A 27339-nucleotide genomic window follows, 5' to 3' on the forward strand; every position below is an offset into this window, starting at 1 on the left:
CCAAACTGAAAAAAGATGATGGCTCTGAATACCCAACTGTGAACTGATGGCTATGAATGTCAAGCTAACTGAGAAGACATGGTGGCTTTGAATGCCAAGTTGAGAATGACGACTCTAAACGTCATAACTGAGAATGGATGGTGGCTTTAAATGTCAAAGTAAAAATAGATGGTGGTTCTGAACGTCGAACTGTAAGGAAATGAACAACGGCTCTAAACGTCAAACTGAAAATATGGCTTTGAATGCCAAAATGAAGATGCGGCTCTGAACGCCAAACCAAAAAAGAGGTATGATGGCTATGAATGCCGAATTAGAAACAAACAACGGCTCTGAACGCCAAAATGAAGATGCAACTCTGAACGCCAAATTGAAAAGGATGTATGATGGCTATGAATGTAGAACTAGAAACAAACGACGACTTTGAATGCCAAAATGAAAAGAAGATGGTGGCTTTGAACACCAAAATGAAATGAGATGGTGACTCTGAACACCAAAACTGAAAATGAGGCAATGGCTCTAAACGGCAAGCTGTAATGAGATGATGACTTTGAACACCAAACTGAGAAAAAATTGTGGCTTTGAACGCCAAAACTGAAAGGAGATGGTGGCTCTAAATGCCAAACTGTAATGAGATGGTGGCTCTGAACGCTAAATTGAAAAGGAATGGTGGCTCTGAATGCCTAACTGTGAACTGATAGTTATGAATGTCAAGCTAAGAGAGACGACTCTGAACGTCGTAACTGAGAAGATATGATGGCTCTGAACGCCAAGTTGAGAATGACAACTCTGAACGTCATAACTGAGAAGGGATGGTGGCTCTAAATGCCAAACTAAAAAAAGATGGTGGCTCTGAACACCAAACTGAAGAAGATGAAGGCTTTGAACTTCAAACTGTGTAGGGATAGTGACTCTGAACGTTAAGTTGGAGATGCAACTCTGAACGCCAAATTGAAGAAGATGAAGGCTCTGAACGCCATAACTGAGAACTGACATCTCTAAATGTCAAATTGAGAAAGACGACTCTGAACATCGTAACTGAGAAGAGATGATGGCTCTGAACGTCAAGTTGTAAGGAGATGGTGGCTCTGAACGCCATAACTGAGAACTAACATCTCTGAATGTCAAACTGAGCAGGACGACTCTGAATTTGTAATTGAGAAGATATGCCAGCTTTGAAAGTCGAGCTGTAAAAAGATGGCGGCTCTGAACGTCGTAACTAAAAAGGGATGGTGGCTCTGAATGCCAAACTGTAGACAATGGCTTTGAATGCCAAACTGTGAACGATGGCTTTGAACGCCAAACCGTGGAGAGATGGTGGCTCTGAACACCTGACTGTGAAGGAATGGTGGCTCTGAATGCCTGACTGAGAACATGGCTCTGAACACCAAGCTACGAGGAAATGGCAACTCTAAATGTCGAACTAGAAGGAGATGATGACTCTGAACGCCATAGCTATGAGGAAATGATGAGGGGGGAATATGCCCCAGTGTAGCGTGTTGCCACAACTCTCAATCCACTGGAAGGGTCTGAAAGAGGCTTCCTAAGTCTCAAAAGATGCTCCGCTAGTGAGTTGGAATGGTCAAATCGACTATAAATATGGCCTCACAACCCATCTGACTAAATTGTGAGGCTTGACAAAGTGCCACAATAAGTCGAACGTCTCTAACTTAAAATGCTCTACTAGAGGAATCTATTGTCATCTCAAATGAATGATCCAATGGGGAGTCTCAAGAGAATAGTTCGTCGGGGTAACTACCATGACCTCAACACAAAAATCTACTGAAAAGTCATGGATAGTGAGGCAATCAAAACCCAGAAGGTCGTGCTCATCTGGAAACTCATCTCGACCAAAATCACCAAAACTGTGACCGATAATGCAAAGAAATATCCCTAGTATGAGTAATGAAGACTGTAACAGGTTTGTGGGAAAACAATCATCTCCACAGCTAAAAAAGGGAAATATGCCCTAGTATAGCAACTAGGGCATCCGGTCTGTCCTGATAACTCGAGAATAACTCAATGGGGATGTATAAAAGATCTGACGTGTACTCTATTGAAATGATTATATGGGAGTCCATGCGCCTAAGATAACTCCATCATAGAATCATGAAAATATCAGAAAGTATGAGTCTAACTGAATGATTCAAGAAATGTTCCACTAGGGAATCATCGTAAAATAAAAACAGATCATCAACTCAACATGTATCTCGTAAATGGGAATGATCATGCAAATCAATGGAGATATAAAAATCTCAACCAAAACAAAAATATGCCCCAGTATTGGAATTTTGGAAATTGGAAATTAAATTCGGAAATTGGAATTTTGAAGAATTATTTAAAAATCGAAGTTTTAAAAATTAAATTTGAGAATATGTTTTTTTTTTTTTTTTTTTATTCACTTGGTTCAAACTCTTAATGCAATTCTTCTACTCCTAAACCATTTTCCCCACAAAATTTGCAGCTTCCAAATTTGTTTCCTAGAAGTATGAATTTAATACTTTCCAACAGCAATAGAATCATATTGATTGAACTACAGCAACAACTAAACATCAAATGCAAACAAATCATCGAATCTCACACACACATTGCCATAACAAGCTCAATTGAGTGGATGATTCTAGCTTTTTTGGGTCTAAAATGACCGATATTCGCCAAAATCCGAAATTCCAAACAATCAAATGCAAAACTCCATTTCCTTCCTAAAGTTTTCCTCCGTTTTCTCAACAACCAGACAGAACATAGGGAAACAAAAATAAAAAAATAAAATAAAAATTAAAGGAACCAGTTTGGCTACTAGGAAACGGAAAAGAAGTTGAAATTACAAGTGGGTTTTGAGGTGAAGAACAAGGATACAAAACCCAAGTCAGATTTCAAACAAAGCTTTTGTGTGCCTGTTACTACAATACAAGAAATATGTCTTGCAATTTTCACTATGAACACAAGCCTTCTACCAGCATGAATCATTACGTTCTACAGCTAGTAAGTACTAGAAAGCCCCAACTATATGACTAGCAAGCATGTACAGAAGCAAATAATATGCAGCATCGGCCCAAGCAATTTCAGCAAAGACACAGAAGTCCTTTTCAATTCTGAAGATAAGGGTAACATTCGAAACAACCTAGTGATGTATTGAAGTAAGACTATGAATAACAGAGCATGTTTCATAGACAATACATCTGAACCATTTGAACTATGAAGAAATCTCCAAACCACAATCTGTGGTAGTGGTAGCACAACAAGAAAATCAATGATGAAGTATGCTCGCAAATACCGTTTAGCTATTCGTGCAGGATTTATCACAAGTTCACCTCACCCAAAAACCCAAGATGATGGGGTAATATAAGCTGTTTGAAATTGGAGAGCCATATGGATAAAATAGAAAACATCAATAATTGTCTGCAATGTTGTCGCTGTGATTGCTAGCTTACGATCTATATCAAGGCATTTTGATGAACTATCAATGACTGGAAGATAAAATAACAGAGGGTCCACAGATACTGCAAGAATGCATGATATGACAAAAAGTTTATTCCACGAATGAAGGAATTTGTGTTGAAGGTCAAATATCTTCTTTTTTGACACTTTAAGATCTTGTGGGAATACTGCTCGAGAAACCCCAAATCCAAGTGATCGGCCAATTGACTTTAGTCCTTCAGATTCTTTTTTCATTCCTTTCTTCAAATATCTAGATGATGTATTTCTCGCAAAACCAAAACATAGCTTAACCCGTCAATACTAAATTCGCATCTATTAACTCCTGGATCAGAAAAATTGATAGTTTGGAGTCCAAGTCATCCAACCTTACAAACCTTTCTCATTGGACCCCCGTGTACTGTGACTTATGACCACAATCAAACATCTTTCACAATCAAAGACATAGACATCATACTAAAATCCGACAGTTCCTTTCCTAAAGTCAAGTCCAGAGGAGGTTGGTTTAGAGAGAGAGAGAGAGAGAGGACGCCCCTAGCCCAGCAGAGAGAGATCCCACTTGAATATAGCCTTCATTCTGTCCATATACACATTGAATGTTTCCTTTTCCTCCGCTCCTCATAGCTTTGGTAATTCATATTTCAAAAAAAGAAAATTGACCCACTCCACATGGACTGATTCTCCTTCTTTTAAAACATTGCTGAATCTCTCTAAAAATAGTGTCTTTTTCTTCCAAGAATTCCCCCACCAATTGTGATTCCAAATGCCTACCGTATGGTAGGTATGCCATTCTTTCCTTTGGTAGTGTGTTGGTCTACTTTATATGCAACATATTTCCATTTTTTACATGGCAACCTGCAGAGAATATATGGAAAAGTAAGAAATCAAGGAAATAATAAGAGAATTATGCAACCTGCCCATTTCATCAATCCTCAAACGGTGTATGGAATCATGTCCTTTAAATACGAAGCTTGTAGGGTTCTTTTCATTTTCGGAATGGTAAGTCCACCTTCCAAAGTGACATCCTCTCTATAAAACAAAAGAAAATAGAAAGTCAATAACCATATATTAATAATAAAATAGTAAAATTTGAAAATCTTAAAAAGTAGGATAAAAAATCTTCTAATTGAAAATTAAAAATTAAAATTATGTAATTAAAACTAAAATATCAATCACACTAAAAGAATAAAAATCATGAAGCTCAAGCAATATAAATATATATGAAATATCAATTCATGCAATTAGGAAAAACTAAAATCTCAATTCTCATGTAATTTTCTAAAAAAAGAATAAGTAAATGAATAAAACTAATAATAATAATTAAAAAAAAATCAAGCACATGTTAGTCATACAAGCCATGCAACCATACTTGAAAGGTGACCTAAGTAAGACTAGGTAAACCTAAATGGGCCAAGGTGTGCCAAAATAAGCCTAGGGTGCCTAAGTGAGCTTAAGTTGCCTAAGTGGGCCTAATGTGCCTAAATAGGCCTAATGTGGCTAAGTGGGCCTAAGGTGGTGTCTAATGGGCCAAGTGTACCTAAATGAGCCTAGGGTGCCTAAGTGAGCCTAAGTCTAAATTAGAGCTACTAAGAGTCACAATGGAGTTAGATAAATCCCTCAACCAAAGTCCCCAAGGTGGCTTAGAAAAGATAAGCTACACGAGTAGTAATGGGCCATCAAGGAATTGTTGTAAAGTATCGAACAAATGCCTAATAGGACATGTGCTAGGAAGACAAAATGGAGGGTCTACACCAACATTATGCTTCAGGCGTTGTTAGAAGTGAAATATGGGGCTTGGAGCTTCATAGTCTCAACCTCAATCATTGGGGAAGAAGAAGATGAGTATTGTAACAGGAAGGAAACTGTATTCATAAAAATCACCAAATCAGCTCCAAAAATTTCTTCCCTGATATAATGAACATTGTACTCACTATTGTCATAAGGTTAAAAATATCTCAAGACACCTAAAGTTGCCGTAAATGAAAATTGCTTTAATAAGAAATTTGAAGTTGCTATATAAGTGAAAGTTGCTATAAATAAGTGTTGATTTGAGCCACAGATTGCACAAATAACCCAACCCACAAGAAATCATTCTACAAAGCCAAACAAAGGCATCAATTTCTCATATTCTTCAAAACATAGAAATAATCCATTTTCAATTGCAAATGCAAGGTTTTTCTTCAAACTTAAAATATGGAAATTAGAAACACAAATAGAAAGAAGCAGAATCAAGAAAAAAAGAACCCGAATTTTTAAATCGAGAAAAACTTGAAAGCCAAGGAATTGAAGAACTGCTGATACTAATCTTATTTTCTTCATTAGCCTCATAGTTGTGCTTATTAATTAGGGTTTGTATTGTATGGATGAAGAGGAAAAATGAAGAAGAGGTTTTCCGTTAGGATTTATACTAGTTAGACATGTTCAAAGGGAAGGGCAAAATAAAGAAGATGAGAAAGTGAATAGAAGCCCAAAGGGTTTAGACACAAAAACTGAACGAAGAAAGTCCTGCTATTAAGTTTTTCTTTTTATTTTTGGTTTTTTTTTTCCACATGTGAAGGTTGACCTGACATAAAAAGGAGGGCATATTGGGCATTAAAAAATAGCTCAGCCCAAAGTGCATGAAACCCATATTATTTTTGGGATTAGAATAGTTATATTAAAAAAATCAAAAGTTGGTTTCCAATCTGATAATATTTTGATATTACCACCCCAAACACAAGTTTCCCAAGTTTGAATACTGGTGATAGTTGTCTCCCACGAGTTCCTGTTTCATCTTCAAATCTTGGGTCAAACAAGGGCTTAAAGAAGAAGAGCCCACTAACAATGAAAACCTAACCATCTAAAGCTCACAAAGGAAAGAGGAGGTTGAGGAAAAAGAGCCTTAGGTCTCCTACGGTTCAAGTAACTGAACCAAGGGCCTTGGCCCATCTCTTGGGAAGCCCATTTCATGGAAAGAAGCAAGCCCGTAATGAAGAAATGACGAGCCCAATTTGGGAAAAGCCAACTTGACCTAAATCAATGCTAAGGCCCTAATCATGAGTTTAATTTGTACTTTGGAGACTTATCTCAAGTTCAAGGGAAGAAAATTGTGCAAACTGAATGACTTTAGATTTTGAAAGATCAAGAAAGGGCTAAATGAGGAAATAAGTGAGTCAAGACTCATTGAACATAAGGAAAAACAAAACAAGGATATCATGAGGTTGGAAGATGATAAATGACCATTATGGAGTAAGAAAGAAGGCAAGAAAGCGTGGGAAATGAGGCATGAAGTAAGATTTAGCTGCATGAAAATTTAGAACTCAAAAATCTGATGACATTATATACTTTGAATTTGAGGACAAATTTGGAGCACTTTCTGGAGTCCATTATATACATACTATATATCGTTTCGAAGCTCGAGAAGTCAGGAGTCCAACGCTTTCTTGCCTTCTTTCTTACTCCATAATGGTCATTTATCATCTTCCAACCTCATGATATCCTTGTTTTGCCTTTCCTTATGTTCAATGAGTCTTGACTCACTTATTTCCTCATTTAGCCATTTCTTGATCTTTCAAAATCTAAAGTCATTCAATTTGCACAATTTTCTTCCCTTAAACCTGAGATAAGTCTCCAAAGTACAGATTAAACTCATGATTAGGGTTTTAGCATTGATTTAGGTCAAGTTGGGTGATTTGAATGTCCTTTGGTGTACAAATCATATCGAATATGTGCCCTTAGAGCACATATTTTGGCTCCAATCAGAGGGTGCAGTTTTAGGTCATTTTCTTCTTCAAAAGAAGGTAGCACAGTTTACACAATAGTAAGGGCCCTCTACGAATCTTTTTAAAGTAGGTTTTCGTCCCCAAATTATAAGGGCACAGAGGTTTGCTTTGCGAAGGATTGAGGTGACGTTGAAGGACAAGCTAAAGCTATTGAATGGGCTACTCCAGGTGACGCGAGGCGGTAGGTGAAGAGTTGGCCTCCGTGTTTCAGATTCTCGATTGTGGCAAGGAAAAATGATCTGATCTTCGAAAAAACTTCCGTGGAGATCTTTGTGAGCAAATGCGGGTTGGGTTTAACGAAGAGAAGAGAGTCGAATGGTAGTAATTGAAAGACTCCAGCTTTCGTAGGGAGTGAGGAGGTGAAGGTTTCTTGCCTTGTGGTTTGTCAATATGTTCTTCTAACTTCGGAACCTCTGTTGAGGATTGTTGCTTAGGTAGGGCTTTTGATTCTAATTTTCTGCCTCCCTTTTCCTTTTCTGCTTCTCACTGTGTTGGGCATCACCCTTCGCTGTCTAATCCGGTCGAGTCCAACCTTATCACACAGACTCTAAACCAAAAGAAAGTATTGGGTGCTGAATCTATCCCTAATGTTGGCGTTCCCTCTGTTGTTGGTACGGAAGTCCCTATCGTGGTCAATAATCAAGAGCTAAACGACCATTCTTTTCTTGGGTCTTCACTCTACAACCCTAGTGAGGCTTTTTTTATCAGGGAATGGTCGTTCCCAATATCTAGAGGTTTCTCCATTGGAAGGTTTTCAGGTAGAGGGTCTTTCACCTAGTAAAATGGTCAAGGTACATTCGATTTTGGAGTCTGTGGAAATCAGACTTATCAAAGGCAGTGAAAAGGGGCTCTCTGAGAACAAAATCAGTGGTGGTTCTTCTGTAAAGGTTTATCCTAGAAGGAAGAATAAGCCTTTTTGTGGACCCAATGGGTTGTTTTAGGTCAGATTTGGTAACTAGAAAGGCTCTCATTGTTTTTTATGAAGATCATAAGTTGGAATATTAGAGGGTTGGGATCCAGGAAGAAAAGAAGGACAGTAACAAGCTTTTCAAATTTGTAATTCCAGAAATTGTCATGCTCTAAGAAACAAAGAGGGAGACTTGCAATAGAAGGTTTGTGGCCAGCGTATGGAGTGGAAGAACTAAGGAGTGGGTTGTCCATCCAATTTGTGGGACCTCAGGAGGTTTTGTGATTAATTGGGATTCAAGTAAATTCAAATGTTCAGAGGTGTTTTAGGATCCTTTTCAGTGATTGTTTAGTTGTGCTCTAAGGGAGAGGGTACTTTTTGGTTAACTTCAGTCCATGGTCCAAGGAATTCTAATTTGAGGAAGGATCTTTGGGTGGAGCTTCAAGACCTCTTTGGTCTAACATATCCAAAGTGGTGTGTAGGTGAGGACTTCAATGTCATAAGAAGAATTTTGGAGAAAATGGGTGGTTCTAGGATAACCCCAAGCATAAGGTGTTTTGATGAGTTCATAAGAGAAAAATGAGCTAATAGATGCCCCTATTAGAAGCACGACTTTTACTTGGTCAAATATGCAAGCTTCTCATTTTTGTAAAATGTTGGATAGATTCTTGTTTTCAAATGAATAAGATATTTTCTTCCCTCAAAGTCATCAAGAAGCACTTCCTAGATGGATTTTGGATGATAAGCCAATTAGTTTGGACACAAACCCTTTAAATGGGGCCCAACTCTTTTTAGATTTGAGAAGGCTGCTCCATCTTGATTTTAAGGAAAGATTTAGATGCTAGTGGCAGAAATGTCAAGATGATGGTTGGGAAGGTTATAGATTTATGAGGAAACTAAAGTTTGTTAAAGCTAAGTTGAAGGAGTGGAATAGAGGGTTGTTTGGTGATTTAAGAGATTTACAAATTGATGAATCCCAATCTCTCCATTTTGAGAGCCTTAAGAAAGAGGGAGATAGAGGATTTATTGTTAAAGGAAAAAGTTTATTGGAGGCAAAAATCTAGGGTTTCTTTCATAGAGTTGCCAATGGGAGATGAAAAAGGAAAATCGTAAATTCTTTGGTGTCTAAAGGAAAATTCTAGACAAGGAAATTTTATAAGTTGGGATGTGGTGTGTAGACTAATGGAGTTTAAAGGGCTAGGAATAGAGAAGACGACTTTAAGAAATTGTGCTCTCTCAGGGATGTGACTTTGGAGGTTCCCAAGGAAAATTCTGGTATGTGACATCATGTGATTTCAAGCATTTATGGGACACACACTAATGGATGGGACACCAACATTAAAGTTAGATGGTCACACAAATGTCCTTGGAAGGCTATTGTTCAAGTCTTTAAGGACTTCTCCTCTTACATATGTCTTGTGGTAAGGAATGAGGAAAGAATCTGATTCTAGGAAGGTTTATTGTGGGGAGATCAACCTTTGAGCTCACAATTTGTAGGCCTTTACAAAGTTATTTTAGTGAGAAGTATTTCCATCTCTAGTGTCCTTGGAAATTCCTACCATTCTTAGAATCTTAATTTCCAACACAAGCTCACTGATTTAGAAATTAAACTCCTTGAAAGACTCACGTCTTCACTTAATTTTGTGTACTTGTCTTTTTTCTATCAAAGACTCGAGAGTTTGGTCCCTATTCTCCGCTAGCCCATTTTCAATAAAATCTTTTTTCATGGTCTTGTCCAAAGTCTCTATTCCAATTTCGCTCCTTTCTACTAATTTTGTTTGGAAATCAAAAGCCCCATCAAAGGTCAAGGCCTTTATGTGGGTATTGGTGCATAAGAAGGTTAATACCAGTGACATGTTACAAGTGAGAAGACTCTCCAAATCTCTTAGTCCTCATTGGTGCATTTTATGCAAAGAGAGTAGAGAATCCATTGATCATTTTTTCTACATTGCCCAATAACATTAGGGCTTTGGCATATGCTCTTCAGTGTTGCTAGGATTGGGTTCCTTCAAGGAGTATTGGAGATATGATGATTATTCCATTTAGAGGCTTGGGGAATTCAATTAGAGGCAAGACACTTTGGTATATTGCATGCATCATTGTATTATGGGTTGTGTGGCAAGAGAGAAATGTTAGGATTTTTGAGAAAAAGTATAGAATAGAAGGGATGTTATGAGTTCTTATTCATTTCTACTCTTTTTGGGTTTCTTATACCGTTGCTTTTAGAGGAATTCCCCTTAATGTTATTCTACTTAGTTGACTTTCGGTTTGCAATTAGAAAGGGGTATATAACTTTTGAGTGAGTTTGGTTTTGATTTTTGAGAGTTTTTGTACATGCTTTTATAAGTATTTCTCCTTGTACCGTGGAGGGTATACTTTTACTATATCAAGTTTTGTACTTTGAGGGAAAGGCCTCTCATCCTTCTCTTCATCTTTATTATTATCAATATATTTTCTATCCTTTATGTTTGCAAATTGTTTATTAAAAATGCAAATAATTTTGAATTTTTTTAAAATTTTAATTCAATAAAAATTTGCTTTCCATTTCATGTTTGAGAAAAAAATGCGGTCTTCTTGAATTCTTGAAAAATGGATAAGTCATATGTTTGGGAAGTGTGGGCCTATAGTCGAAAGTTCTATTCAAACACTTAAAGTTGCATTTGACTTTCAACTATTCCTTTTTTATTTAAGTAGCTCTCCCAAATAGGTTTAAAATATTTTAGAAATTAGGAAGCTTAAAATTACAACAACTTCTTATAATAAGAAATTTTATCATAAAAAACTTTTTAAATTGCTAAATGGACTTGGATAATGAACAACTACTAACTTTGACTGCAAAAAATTCAAATTTTCAAATATTACAAAAATACCTTGTTCTTTGTGGATAAACCTTAAGGTGGTACATCCCCTTTGTAGCATTTATATGCATACTTGATTTATCATCTGCCTTTACCTTAGTTTACCAAGTGATCGCCTCTTTCTACTAATGACAACAATTTGGTAAGGGTGGATCACTAGTATTCACTTGAAGCCTCTCTTAGTAACATTGGCAATATATTCCCAATATACAGTTAATATTTCTAGTGCATCTCCCCATTTTATTTTTATGCATTGAATTATTAGCTATGTTTTGGGTACTATGTTGATATAATAATGTCCAAGGATCCAAATACTATGGGTGCTTGATATCCCAAAATTAAATGGGCAATTAAAAAATATGTTTGAAATATGAATTTAGAAGATACATCCTAGGATGGAAGAGTGACAATATAAGGAGGATTGAATAAGAAGTACTTGCATTTGTTAGAATTTATAGGCAACGCCATTCGATTATGTGCAAGATATTGGATTTTTCTTTAGGGACTTAATGGACTAGGATTTTTTGGTATATTTGTCTAAAGTTAAAGCAATTTCTGGTGTGTTCATTAAAAATGTGAAGAAGATTAAGGTGGTATTTGTTTTTTTACTTAATTCTAAATAGAACCTTAATACTTAATAGTGTTAAATATTAGGTCGTTTGTTTTTGTAGTATTTTATTTTTATTAAGTATTAAAAGATAAAGAAAAATCAATATGTTATTTTTTCTATTTAAAAAAAGTTATATATTTTGATTTTTTCTATTTAGTAAAAAGTTTATAATAGTCATGAAAAAATAGAAAAACAAACAACTTAAATTCTGAAAACAAATTACTTTCAGTAAAAAGCCAAAAAAACAAACACCACCTAGTTGGACCAAGTATATTTGTGAACGGTGGTTCTTGGTCTAAAAGGATGTGGACTTCTCTGAGAATGCAATTGTATATTATGTACAAGAAATGGAACTTTATTTTTAACTTAAAAATATATAAAATAAATATTTTGATTTTCTATATAAAAAGATAAATTTTATTTTACATATATTTTCAAATAAGCATGTGAAAATATACTCTTCCCATAAAAAAGAGTAATTGAAAAATAAAAAAATAAAAAGTAATATGAGGCATATTAGGGGCCTTTGAATGACTCAGGAAGAAACCTAACTTGGAAATTTGGAAGCAACCTACCTTCTCAGCTCTGCGTCCTTCTCTGACACCCTTTATTTTACAAATTCTCGAATTCCTTAGATCAAGTTTTCCCAATTACTCAGAACGAGAATTTGGAATATCGGAAACCAAACACGACCCCTCTGGTAATTTGTATCTGTGTCCAATGTATGTGCCTTTGAATCATTCTTGGATCTTCATTGTTTTCTTATTTATATCCTTGAATCGTCTTCATCACAGAATGTAGCTATGAAGTAGCTTTAGAATCTCGCAACTTTTTGTGTTTGTTTCAATGTTCATCAAAATTTTCGAACATATTTTCATGAATCTTAAGGTTTTGTAGTTCGATTTGGGATACAAATGTAAAACTTTTGAGTTAGCAATGGGAAAGGTACTTGGCAAATCTTAGGGTTTTGTTTTATTATGTTTCCCTGGTGGTTATGTTTATGTTTTGTTCTTTTGTATGTACTTTATTTTCCACAAAAATTTGATGTTCATTTATAGATTAAAGCTTGTAAATGTAGAACCACATTTTCGGAAGAGGGCGATGAAGATACTATGCAGGCAGATTATGTGCCCAATGACCGCCCAGCTTGTTGCTGCAGGTGGTTTTTGTGGTTGTAAATGATGTTTGCCTTACTCATCTGAGTGTACTGTCTTCCTATTCCTCTCCTTTTATCTCTTCATTTCAGCCTAGTTGTAAAACTCAAAAAATTGATTGCATTTGCAGTTGGTTCGATATTGTTAACTTGTTAGCTTGCATGATACAGTATATTGTTGACTCATATCCCCAATATGTCGAAATGTGTTCTTAATGAGAAGTAACACTTGTTGGGTTAAGAGTAGTAGTGTTGGCACTGCCATATAATTCTGGTGTTTTTCAGTAAACATCAACGTTTAGGTCACTACTGACCATAGGAGACAAAGAAAAGGATGGGTTCATAAGATTGGTGATTAGTGTAAAACTGACCCAAATTCTTATAGATATATTGGGTTTGATCTATTATTTCAAAATTTGATACTTAAAAGTATTGCAATTAAAATACAGAGATAACTAAACAAGGATAGGGAAGAAAGAAGATGATGAATTACAGCAGGTACTTATGACAGCTGCCATATCAAGATGTTCTCCTGGTGCAGCAACTTGTTGCTGTGCTGAGCTTCTAGGATATGCCTGCATGACTATACAATGAATCTGTTGGCTGATTCCTTCTCTGTTCACAGGTTTCTGGGTTCAAATTCACAAAATGCAAATTTATTTCCCTTCTATGATTTATTATTTTAAATTTGAAGTTTTTGGTTATCTTTTAATAAGAATTTGTTTATGAAATTAATTTGACTTGTCTTATTTAGGACTGATTGTGATGCTCACGCAAGTTGTTAATCAATTTAAGTGAAATTTTCTTATGAAGAAATATAGTAATTACCATTGAAAAAACTCTTGTTTTCTCTGAGTTGGGTGGGTTAAATGAAGCCTTTTGAATCATCTGATCTATGCTAAATCCATTTTCTCTTTAAGGAGTTTTATTAATGGCTGGTTGACAAGTTAATATCTTACATGAACTGTGTGTCCTGTTGTGAATTCCTTCTATTTGGATTGGTGACAACCTGTGTTACGTAGAGATCTTAGGTTGTGGTGTATTAGTGTACCTTTGGAGGGATGGGAAGTATTGTGTCTATGGGAAGCCCTCATCATTGCATTTGGGTTATGATGCTAAAGGTCATTTCTAGAAGAAAACTAGCCTAGTGGGTTGTGGACACAATTATTCATGCTGAATGGCGTCGCATAAAGGGATTTACACCTTATATATTCAAGACTGCTGACTGGAGTTGAGATACTACCCACCCTTGGTCTATTGATGATGAGACTTCATTGTCTTCTCTTCTTGGTGAAACTCTTAGAAAGTTTTAATGAGATTGTTGGTTTTATATATCTCTATTCTCTTGAATGGTTAAATTTCAATATTTTCTCTTTTAGGTGGGACTTTTAGAGGGCTTTATCGAGAATTTAAGGTTTTCTCTATCTCTTTCTTCTCTATCTTCTTGTGTTTGCCTGTTTGTCCTGCTGCTCTAAATAACCCAATCTCAATTACTGAATCAGCTTCTCTTAATTACTGAGTCTACTTACTGAGTTATCAACTTTGATTCTTGAGTCTATTATAAATAAACCTCTCTCTCTCTCTCTCTCTCTCTCTTTATATAGATATATATATCATATATAGAGTTTTCTCCTTGTCTCCTTCCACTGCAAGTCCCTGTTTCTTGAAAATTTAGAAAATTGTTGATGATCAGCTACAAGCCTGTTATACATATGAATTCCAATCAATGATCAAGTCTATCAAAGTTTCTTATGTGCAGTTTGATAGTGCTATCTCAAGGTATTAGGCATGTGACTTGATGTTCCTACAGATGGTATCATCAGCAGACATGTGGAATTTAAATTCATGATCTTGCTGTTAATGCTGTTTTCTTCTGGAATGACATCCCTTTTGCTTGTTTAATGGTTTTCAATACATGTTTCTTGTGATTAAAATGTTCTCCTAGTTTTGAATGGTCTTTTTTCTTTATTGTTTGTTAATTTCCACATGTCACTAGCCAAAGTTGGCTATTATTTTTGAATAATTGTTATTGTTCTGTTAAGATTCATAGTAGAATGACTCCCTCATCCTGATGTAAATTGTTTGCTAGGAATTTCCATTTCCCTTTTTTTTTTTCCTACACTAAAACTGTATTGTTGTGAGCTTCCACCGATTTTTGGGTAACAGTGAATTTAGCATTTGAACACATTGGTAAAACATTGTGCATGCTGCATAGGAATGATTTAGCAATTGTTTAGTACCCATACCCTGGCTGGGTCACAGTATTTGATCCTTCTAGAAAATCTTCTTGGAAGATTAACCCATTATTGTAAATTTAAGCCATTACAATAATAATGACCATGTGATTTAATCCATAGCTTTCAGTTCTTACTCAGAAAAAAAAGGAGAAAAAAAAATATGGATGGGTTGAATGGCCGAACCGTCATCTCCTTGAAGCCGATACTGCCCCCTCAATGTACTCCAAAAATGTTGTGTTACCCACACAAGGTAATGTCCTGGGCTCTTTATAACACTTACTGCAGCCATTTTTTGTTCCTCGAAAATTTATTACTAGTTGCTAGTAAGTCATGGAACATTTATCAATTATTTTATAGGATAGCCACACTGTGAATGATAACAATGCATAGCGCATCCAGTCTCATGTGTGAACTCCTTCCTTTTGGTTGCTTCTCGTCTGTTGGAACCAAACGAGCCAAGCTCAGCTACTCCAAAACTTCTAATAATTTTTATCCCAATCATATCTGGGGAACGAAGTTTACTAGTCACTGTCATTATGGAATAAATGCAGATTTCTCCTATTGTTATCCGTATGTGGTACTTGTCCACCAATGCTTGTTCTTTTTTTCCGTTAGTTTTGACGTATCAGAGCTTTTCATTCTTCCTTCACTAGTTTTTTTTTATAGCAGTTATATGCATCATTCATGCTTCAAATATGGGTATTGTAAATTTTGTGCAGATCTGTTGCTCATTGTAATTTATGCTAGGATGCATAGAAATAGCAAGTACTGAAAATAAATTGTGTAATGATATGTTTGGTTGTTGAGAAATGGTAGGAAATAAAAATAGAAAGAAAATTGTATGATGATATGCATGGTTACTGAAAAATAGAAAGAAAATAAAAAAATAAAAAAATTGAGTAAAGATAAATTTGGTTCATGACAAATAGTGAAAAAATAATTAAAAACAAGGGTGGGAGTAAATAAATAATAATAATAACCTTACTAACACTAAACAAAAAGCGAGACCTAAAATAGCTTTTAAGTTAAATACACTTTACCCTCTCAATCTTTGATGTTTTATATTTTGTCTTCACATTTAGAACTCAATATTTTTCCCTCCAAATTTATTTAAAAAATAATAATTTGCCCTCCCAATAGACAACTTGTTAGGTAAAGAAATAATTATGAAATGCAAAGAAAAACACATGTTATTCAAATTCGAATCTTTCACAATTCACAATTGCATGAGAAAATCATGTATAGCCAAACCGACATCTCTTTTAAATAAAAAATCAAAATAGGTGATTGTTATATTTTGAAAGTATTTGGGAAATTCCATTTAAAAATTATCAATTGAAAGTTGGTTCAATCTAAGTTCAAACAAATGTTCGAATTTGTAAGAAGAAAGTAATTCCTTTTATAATTTTATGAGGGGTTTGTAATTGGGGCAAAGTGTTGCTCTTTAACAAGTTTGGGGGTCAAAACATTGGATTTTGAATGTGTGGAATCAAAGTGTAAAACATGTCAATGTTGAAAGGGTAAAGTGTATTTTGTCCATAACTTTTTTATCTTAACAAATATTATCTCTAGGCATAGAATGGAACTTATGTTCAAATAGTCCTTTTTCTCGTCACATTGGAGCTAGTTATTAATTTTTTCTTTTAAAAAAATTAGGTTGAAACTTAATTTTGAAAATGCAGTTTCATATTTAAACTAATTTAGGCTTTAAATCCAATTGGTTTAGTTTTTATTAGTTTGGATATAATGAAACCAAAAATCAAATCAATTAGAAATGTAAATTATTTTGTGACAACATATTACTCGGTATGTAAATGTATATATACACACACCCATAAATAATTTTTTATATTAAAATATTTGTTCTAAAATATGTTAGCAAAAGTTTCAAAGTAATAATGTGTTTTTGTTACTGACCACTCTCTTAATAAAGAAATAAACTTTTATGACAGTAAATTGTCACAAAAGAGTAATTCATTCCTATTGTTCCAAAACCTTTTATAACCTTTGAAAAAAAAGATTTTATAACTTAGCTTACTATAAACTTACTAATTCTATCTTCTTACCTCAACGATCATGTAGTATTTTGGGACAATCTTGATGAAGGATATCAGAACTTGCAAAATGCGGCGGAATGATGACGCCAACAATGAGGACATTGAAGCAATAAATGTCTCCAACTACAAAAATTTAAAGCAATAGACATAGAAGTTGCAAAATATCTGACATATAGACTACATAAAATACATGTGATGAAAAAAAAGAAAGAAAGAGACAATGAAGAGACTAGACAGACGGGAAATAAAGAAATATCAAATTTTACCAGCTTTTCATTTATTATTACCAAACCTCCGAAGACTTTGTATATACATCTTAAAACCTTTGTCTTCTATCCACCAACTACCCCAATTGGCTTTTGTTTGTCTTATTGTAAAAATTTTGCCCATAAATGTGATGTAAATTTGAGAGTGGATAGTTGAGAAATCAAGAGAATATATATATATATGAGAGAGAAAACCTAGCTTCTTTTGGTCAACCATTTCTTCAGTTGTACATTTGTGCATATAACAACAATAAAAAGTAAGAATTTCCTGTTTTGATCGGTGTTATAATTAGTCTTTTTTATTTATTTATGTTTTTTTAACACTTATAGGGTAAAGAGGGTAAAAGATAAAGAAGAGAAATTGAAATTATTTAAGTCATAGTTTTATTTTTATTATTTAATATCTATAATATACATAGATCCTACATAAAAAAAAATAAAAGATAAAAAAAATCTGGTTATAATAGAAAATTTTGTTTTGAAATCAGATTTTACAAACTAGAGTCCTTAGTCTTAACCCTTAACTTGTAACTCGATTTAGTCGAAAAATTAGCGTGTTTTTGGAAGACTTTGTTTGGTTAGATGGGGTCGTTACCGGAATACAAAGTGATGTTTTAAATTTTGATTTTATTCAAAAACTTTCTATAAAAATCCAATCTTCAAACAAATTATTTATCTTTATTTCCCCTTGTTATTAGAATCGTTATGCTTTGCTATAAATGTTGGTTTTTTTTTTCTCTCTTTTTCATGTACGGAGGATTTATGTATATTGTAGATATTAAATAGTAAAAAATAAAACTATAACTCAAATAATTTTCATTTCCCTGTAAGCTGAATACACGTGTGAGTTCACACGTTCTCACTTCATGATATGGTCCAACACTTTGACCACGTCCTCCACCATCTCGCTTCCGCTGCGATTAAGGAGCACGTTCCACCAACTGCTCAACATGGTGGCAAGAGGCAACGTGGTTTGATGGAAGCCACTGTTATAAAGTTTTTTCAGAAAATGGTCCCAAACTCACTCTGTTATTATCTTTAGAAAAACACCATCTAAAAAAAATAGAGATCAGAGTTTGGAAATTTGGGTTTTTGAAACCAACTACAATGGCTGGAGGTAAGTAGACTATTCTTAGTCTTTTCGGTCTTGATTCATGTTGCAAGTACATTGGAATCGAATATAGCATGTAAATTTCTAACATTTGGTATCAGAGCCATAAATCTTGCCTCTGCTTTGTATTGTTTCTGAGTGAAAAATTCTTGTTTTATGATCTCTTGATAATTATTTAAACGATTGTTGCTGGAGATCCATATATAGTTGGCATCATTCATTTATAAAAAGCCATTACAGGCGTTCAAAAGATGCCATTTTCTGGCGCTCCAGCAACACTATTAAGGGGTCATTTTCAGGCGCACCAGTGACTCCGTTTCAGGTGCCATTTTAGATGCGCTTCAGACCCCATACCTGGCGCTGTTCAGCTGCCATTTTTGGGGCTGCAACCAGCGCCATTGCAGCGCCATACCAGCGCCAATTTTCAGGTGCGTTGAAGTGCCATTTTTGGACTGCAACCAGCGCCATTGCAGCACCAATTTTTAGGCGTCATTCAGGCGTTTTGAAGTGCCATTTTTTGGGGCTACAATCAGCGCCGTTCAAGCACTGTTACTAGGCGTCGTTCAGGCTCCATTTAAGGCGCACCTTAGCCACCATCTCAGCGCCGTTCAGGCGCCATTAGAAACGCCATTTTTTTGGGCTGCAAGTCGTCGCTGCCGGTGTTGAAGCAGTCCACTGGGTGGCAGAAAAATAGGATCTTGGGTTTGGGTTGCAGGTGATATTAAAAAGGTGAGGAATCTAGAGAGATATTGGGTTTCCAAGAAGCCCACTAAAGAAATTGGGCCATGGGAATTAAAATATAATTGGGCCCATTAGGCTAATTACATGTGCAGTGATCCAATAAAATTATTAAAGGTTTTGTGTATTGGGCCATGGGTTAAATATGATATTCGGGCCGGTTTAGGTTCTAATGGCCCGGTTTGAATTATTTTATTGGTTTTGAATTAATTGTTTTTATATGGATTTAGGCACTCTTTCATAATATGAATTCCTTGTAAATTATTCTAAATTATGTGTGATTTTTATACATGCAAATTAAATTATTTATTTTAATTTATATGTTTGTATGTGTAAAAATATAGCCTAAATTTAGTTAGATATATTAAAATTATATCATATAGTATGCATGCAATTGTTGACATTGTTGACTAAATTTAGTTAGATATATTAAGATTATATCATATAGTATGCATGCAATTGTTGACATTGTTGACTAAATTTAGTTAGATATATTAAAATTATATCATATGATTTTAATGTCTAGTGAATCCATATGATTTTTTAAATAATTAAGGAATAGCCACAACATCCTTCATTATATAAAAAATTATATATTAATAAGGATCACATTATGGACATTAATTGTAATTAACTATATAAATATGATGTTTTACCCCACAGGGTTTTCATTATGTTTATATAATTAATTAGGATAAAACATTAAAATTAATTTTTTCTAATTTACCCACAGGAGTTAGGAAGAATTAATTTAATAAGTTTATCATAAAGATTATAGACAGAAAATATCAAACTATATTTAGAATAAATTTCATGATTTAATAAAATAGTTTGATAAAGTCTATCATAAAGATAATGAATCTTATTGAATTAAAGATTTAGCCCACAGACAATTTTTAATAAAAATTAGATTCAATTTTAAGCATGTTCTACATTGGTAAAGCATGAATTTATATTAAAGCCTCAAATTTTTAATAAGTTTGTAATCCTTTTGTGCAGTTTTACCTAGCATATCTGATATTTGTTGTGAGGTTCCCGAACTTAGAGGAGATAACTTTAAGATATGGAAGGAGAGAATTCTTCTTCAATTAGGGTGCATGGACATAGACTATGCCGTAAGGAAAGATGAACCACATAAGATCACTGATACCAGCACACCTGAAGAAATACTATTGTACGAACGCTGGGAGAAATCTAATCGCCTTAGCGTGATGTACATTAAGACAAAAATCAGTGCTGGTATACGTGGTTCAATCGAGCAACATGAGAATGTCCGTGAATTGATAAAGGCTATTGACGAGCAATTCGTCACTTCAGATAAAGCCTTAGCAAGCACCCTAATTATGAAGTTCACATCCCTGAAGCTCACCGGTATAAGAGGTGTGCGTGAACATATCATGGAGATGAGGGACATTGTGGCTCAATTGAAGAAACTCGAGGTAGAAATGTCTGAATCTTTCTTGGTGCACTTTATCCTTAACACTCTTCCACTTCAGTATGGACCTTTCAAAATCTCTTACAACACACATAAGGATAAGTGGTCTATCAATGAATTGATGACCGTGTGTGTTCAAGAGGAAGGAAGGTTATTGATGGAACAAGGAGAAAGTGCCATGCTGGTGACGCAAAGGAAAGGAAAGAAAGGAAAACCTCAAGCTAGTCAGAAAGGAAAGCAACAAATTCCTCCTAAATCTGACATTAAGAAAGACGAAAAGTGTTTTTTCTGTAAAAAGAAAGGACACGTGAAGAAGAAATGTTTGAAATTTCAGAATTTGCTTGAGAAGAAAGGTAACCCTCCCTCATTTGTTTGCTATGAATCTAATATGGTTAATGTAAACACCAACACATGGTGGATTGATTCTGGATCTACAATCCACATTTCAAATTCCTTGCAGGGTATGCAAAACCTAAGGAAGCCAGTGACAAGTGAGCAATTCATCTTATCCGGAAACAAGATGGGCTCGCATGTGGAAGCAATAGGGACATGTTATTTAACTTTAAATAGTGGTTTTGTTTTAGAATTGCAAAAGACTTTTTATGTACCAAGTTTCTCACGAAACTTGATTTCAGTTTCTAGACTTGTACCGTTTGGATATTCCTTTCATTTTTCAGAAACATCTTTCAGTTTGATTTATAAATCTGAATGTGTTGGGAATGGTATCTTGTCTGATGGTCTTTATTGTATATTCTTACAAAATGATACTGCTTATAATTCATTGCATGTCCAAACTGGCATTAAGAGATGTGTTGTAAAAGAGGATTCCTCTACATTGTGGCACCGGAGATTAGGTCATATCTCCATAGATAGAATCAAAAGATTGGTGAATGATGGGGTACTTAGTACTCTAGATTTTACTGACTTTGAGACTTGTGTGGACTGCATTAAGGGTAAGCAGACCAATAAGTCAAAAAGAGGTGCTACTAGGAGTTCCACCATACTAGAGATCATACATACTGATATATGTAGTCTTGACATGGACTCTCATGGTCAGAAATACTTCATCTCTTTCATAGATGATTTCTCACAATACATGTATCTCTACATACTTCATAATAAAAATGAAGCTTTAGATGTCTTTAAAGTCTTCAAGGCAGAAGTAGAGAAACAATATGGTAAACAAATTAAGATTGTGAGATCAGATAGAGGTGGAGAATATTATGGTAGATACTTGGAAGATGGACAATCACCTGGACCATTTGCGAAGTTTCTTCAAGAGCATGGGATTGTTGCCCAATACACCATGCCTGGTTCTCCAGACCAAAATGGTGTAGCAGAAAGAAGAAACCGAACTTTATTGGACATGGTGAGGAGTATGCTTAGCAGCTCAAAACTTCCTAAATTCTTATGGACTGAAGCACTTAAGACAGCTGTGTATATATTAAACCGAGTTCCAACCAAGGTTGTCCCAAAGACGCCATTTGAGTTATTGAAAGGTTGGAAACCGAGTTTCCGACATATGCGCGCTTGGGGATGCTCGTCTGAAGTGAGAATATATAATCCACAAGAGAAGAAACTGGACCCAAGGACTATTAGTGGGTATTTCATTGGATATGCTAAAAAGTCTAAGGGGTACAGATTTTACTATCCATCTCACAGCACTAGGATTGTGGAATCGAGAAATGCTAAATTTCTTGAATATGACTTGGTCAGTGGGAGCGATCAATTTAGAAACATAGTTTCTGATATTGATCATACAGAGTCTCAACCTTCCACTTCAAGTGATAGATTGTTTATTGTTCATAACACCCCTCAAGTACAATCGGGTGTAGAACGAACAATCACTGAAGTTCAACCAGTCGTTGAAGTTCCACAAGTTGTTGACAACATTCCAGTAGATCAAGTTGATCAGGAGTTTCCTAATACTTCTGGACAACAAGTTGAACCTCATACTTCCTTAGAAGATATTGGTGCAACCTTAAGAAGGTCTACTCGAACTAAGAGGTCAGCAATTCCTAATGATTATGTAGTGTATCTACAGGAATGTGACTACAATATAGGAGCCGAAAATGATCCTGAATCTTTTTCACAAGCCATGACTTGTAAAGAATCAGAATTGTGGTACAATGCCATGAAGGATGAGATGAGTTCCATGAAGTGCAATGATGTTTAGGACCTTGTTGAGTTGCCTAATAGTGTAAAAACCATTGGTTGTAAATGGGTTTTTAAGACAAAGAAAGACTCATTAGGCAACATTGAGAGATACAAGGCCAGACTTGTTGCAAAGGGGTTCACTCAGAAAGAAGGGATCGATTACACGGAAACCTTTTCTCCTGTATCTAAGAAAGATTCCTTACGCATTATATTGGCATTAGTAGCCCACTTTGATTTAGAATTGCAACAAATGGATGTGAAAACAGCATTTCTTAATGGAGAGCTAGAGGAGGAGGTTACATGAAACAACCTGAAGGATTCCCCTCTAGTGATGGTGAGCAATTGGTTTGTAAGCTTAAGAAATCCATATACGGTTTGAAGCAAGCATCCCGCCAATGGTATTTAAAATTCCATAACATAATTTCTTCATTCGGTTTTGTTGAAAATGTTATGGATCAATGCATATACCTTAAGGTTAGTGGGAGTAAAGTTTGTTTTCTTGTTTTATACGTGGATGACATCTTACTTGCAACCAATGATAAGGGTTTACTTCATGAGGTAAAACAATTCCTCTCTAAAAATTTCGACATGAAGGATATGGGCGAGGCATCTTATGTCATTGGCATTAAGATCCATAGAGACAGATTTAAAGGTATCTTAGGTTTGTCTCAAGAAACCTATATCAATAAAGTTTTAGAGAGATTTCAGATGAAGAATTGTTCACCTAGTGTTTCTCCTATAGTGAAGGGTGATAGGTTCAATCTGGACCAATGCCCGAAAAACGATCTTGAGAGGGAACAAATGAAGAACATTCCATATGCTTCTGCAGTCGGAAGTTTGATGTATGCTCAGGTCTGCACAAGGCCTGACATTGCATTTGCTGTTGGAATGTTAGGACGATATCAGAGTAACCCAGGTATAGACCACTGGAAAGCTGCAAAGAAAGTGATGAGATATCTTCAAGGAACCAAAGATTACAAGCTTATGTACAGACGAACAAGCAATTTAGAGGTAGTTGGCTACTCAGATTCAGACTTTGCTGGCTGTGTTGATTCACGTAAATCAACATCTGGATACATTTTTATATTGGCCGGTGGAGCTATATCTTGGAGGAGCGTTAAGCAGACCATGACTGCTACTTCTACTATGGAAGCTGAGTTCATATCTTGTTTTGAGGCTACTTCACATGGTGTATGGCTTAAGAGTTTCATTTCCGGGCTTAGAGTTATGGATTCAATATCTAGGCCATTGAGTATATATTGCGACAATTCAGCTGCAGTCTTTATGGCGAAGAACAATAAAAGTGGAAGTCGAAGCAAACATATCGACATTAAGTATCTAGCCATAAGAGAACGTGTTAAAGAAAAGAAAGTGGTTATTGAGCACATTAGCACTGAATTGATGATCGTTGATCCTTTGACTAAGGGCATGCCACCATTGAAATTCAAGTATCATGTAGTGAACATGGGACTTAGTTCCCTTATGTAGTTTCTATTGTACAAACTCTTATTATGATGTTTTCTCATATTGATGCGCACTTTTTATTTAATTTTGAGAAAATTCAACTTCATTGGACCAAGAATGAACATAGGGTTTATTCATTAAGTAATATTGCCACATAAAGTATAATGTTAAGAAATGAGTACATTGTAATACATGGAAGGTAACACTTGTTAAATAGAGGACTTATCGCCATGATTCATGTATTTGTTACTTAATGAGACAATTGATGGACTAAATTAGGACATTAGGTTAAAGTGTGGACCAAGTGGGAGAATGTAAGCTGAATACACGTGTGAGTTCACACGTTCTCACTTCATGATATGGTCCAACACTTTGATCACGTCCTCCACCATCTCGCTTCCGCTGCGATTAAGGAGCACGTTCCACCAACTGCTCAACATGGTGGCAAGAGGCAACGTGGTTTGATGGAAGCCACTGTTATAAAGTTTTTTCAGAAAATGGTCCCGAACTCACTCTGTTATTATCTTCAGAAAAACACCATCTAAAAAAAATAGAGATCAGAGTTTGGAAATCTGGGTTTTTGAAACCAACTACAATGGCTGGAGGTAAGTAGACTATTCTTAGTCTTTTCGGTCTTGATTCATGTTGCAAGTACATTGGAATCGAATATAGCATGTAAATTTCTAACATTCCCTTCTTTATTTTTTACCCCTCAAGGTTAGAAAAAAAAAACATAAATAAATAAATAAATAAAACAATTATTATAACAATAAAATTCTTACTTTTTAGTGTGGTTATATGTGCAAATGTACAACTAAAGAAATGGTTGGGCAAAAGAAGTTAAGTTCTCTCTCTCAGATTTTTTTTCTCTCTTGATTTCTAAAGTTAATTGGGGTAGTTGGTGGATAGAAGACAATGGCTTTAAGATGTAGTTACAAAGTCTTCAAAGGTTTGATAATAATAAATGAAAAGCTGGTAAAAATTAATAGGATTTTGACTTTTCTTTCTTCTTTCTTCCTTTATTTCCCGTTTGTCTAGTCTCTTCCTTATCTCTTTCTTCTTTTTCATCACATGTATTTTATATAGTCAATATGTTCAATCTTTTGCTGCTTCTTTGTCTGTTGCTTTAAATTTGTCTGTTGCTTTAAATTTTTGTAGTTGGAGACGCATTTATTGTTTCAATGTCGTCATTATTGACATCATTGTTCCATCATATTTTGCAAGTTCTATTATCTTTCTTCATCAAGATTATCCTAGAATGTTGCGTCATGGCTGAGGTAAGAAGATGGTTTTGGTAACTTTAGAGTAAGCTTGGTTATAAAATCTTTTTCTTTAGAGGTTGTAAAAGCTTTTGGAGTAATAGCATGTTTTAAAAGTTTATTTCTTCAAATAGACGTGGTTTTTTGTTTTTTCAATAAGATGAATCAATTTATTTCAGGCTGGTCTAAAGTCATAAATTTGAAAAGCTTTAAATCAAGTAAAAGATTTTGGAAATTTATTTAAACATGTCATTTCTAGTTCTGGTTCTCATTAAGGAATAAGTGGTTCTTTATTATGTTTTATATAAATATGATGATAAGTTGATACTATTGATCCATTGGTTTAGAATAAGGGTGGAATGGTTATAAAAAAAATATCAATTTGTTTTTCAGTTTTATAAAGATAAGTTAAAACATCTTTTAGTTTTTTTGAAAAATTTTCAGAGATTTAAGATGCATGATTTAAATAAATATTTTTTAAAATTCCCTGATAAATGAATTGAGGCACAAGATAAAAAATTTCTTTATTTACAATAAACATATTTACATAAGCAAGATTTATAACAAAGAAAAAATCAGGGTCATGATATTCCACATACCCTGTTTTTATTCCAGTATTTTTTGTTTTAAAATGTTTGAACAAGAGTTTTTTTAAATGAATTTTCAATGCAAAAATTGCATAAAGTTGACATGAATTAGATCAAAATTTCAATCATAGTCAACTCAAACCCATGAAGGTATGTTAAGTTTCACGTCATGGTGGTTATTATATCGAACTTGGCCACCCTTAATATTATACATATAATTATACTTTTGAAAAATTTTCATTAGATAAATTGGGTCCCATCAAATGTGATTTATTATTTTAAATTTTTTAATGATTCTAATAATATTTAAAAAAATTAAAATTAAAAAATTGACCTAATTAATTCTAAAATTTCCTTGAATCATAATTAATTTGAGTGTTTCGTCAATAATTAAGAGTTAAATGTGTGGTGAATGTCATTTTGTAACTAAAAAACTTTGCTTATATTAACAAAGTTAACTTGTTTTTATAGTCCATTTTAAATAATATGTTAGTAACTATTATTATTTTAAAGTATTATAATTTATTTATTTTTTAAAAGTCAAAAATAAAAATAAAAATACAATCATGATTAATTGCATTTCTTTTGTAATATCTAATAAAATAACGTCATTCCTTATGATGAAAATTGGTTACATATATGTGTTAAGGTTTTACCCATTATGATGTGTTAGTGTTCATATTTTATCATATATATATATATATATATATATATATATATATATATATATATATATATATATATTTAATCGAGGAACCTTCTATGACCAAGTCCTTAGGGTTTTCCATAGATACCCAAACTTATGGATATTGACTGTCCCATAACAACTAGCACCACGTAAATATTATTTATTTTTAATAAAATTTAAATTAACACTAATAGATATTATATTTATAAATTTATTAAAAAATTAAAATATAAATTATTTATAAATATAATTGAAATTTATTTATTCAAATGGTTTTTTTTTTTATCTTTAAAAACAATTTGTCATACCCCTAATTCGAGAAGATGCAAAAAATTGTTTTTATTATTTTATTTGAAAATAAATTTTAGACAATTTTATTTTTTTATTTTTAAACTTCGCTTATCTTTTTAATACCTAGTAATTTAAAATGAGTAGTGGGTTAGCCAATAAATTATTAATATAGGAAGAATATTGTAAGACCCTAAGTTTGTTCTTAATAGCACAATGCCCACTTGTTCATGTATACTTTCGTCTTTCATGTGATCTATATCATTGGGGTTCTAGAATATTAGAAGAGTGAGAGGAATCATTCGACAAAATTTTAAGTGTGGTATCGAAA

General features: G+C 34.2%; 1 long non-coding RNA gene across 3 annotated transcripts; it reads left to right on the forward strand.

Annotated features, from left to right (window-relative positions):
- The first annotated feature begins 11923 nt into the window (after positions 1 to 11923).
- On the forward strand, positions 11924 to 15742 carry LOC109122712 (uncharacterized). 3 transcript variants are annotated; one of them, XR_009465881.1, is made up of 3 exons: positions 11924 to 12290; positions 15086 to 15208; positions 15316 to 15742. It is a non-coding gene; the product is annotated as an uncharacterized LOC109122712 (long non-coding RNA). The 3 variants fall into 3 exon arrangements; XR_009465883.1 differs by having other exon boundaries at positions 15079 to 15742; XR_009465882.1 differs by having other exon boundaries at positions 15086 to 15742.
- The last annotated feature ends 11597 nt before the right edge of the window (positions 15743 to 27339 follow it).

The sequence above is a fragment of the Vitis vinifera genome, chromosome 6, assembly GCF_030704535.1.
Source record: "Vitis vinifera cultivar Pinot Noir 40024 chromosome 6, ASM3070453v1".
In the NCBI taxonomy this organism is placed as follows: Eukaryota; Viridiplantae; Streptophyta; class Magnoliopsida; order Vitales; family Vitaceae; genus Vitis; species Vitis vinifera.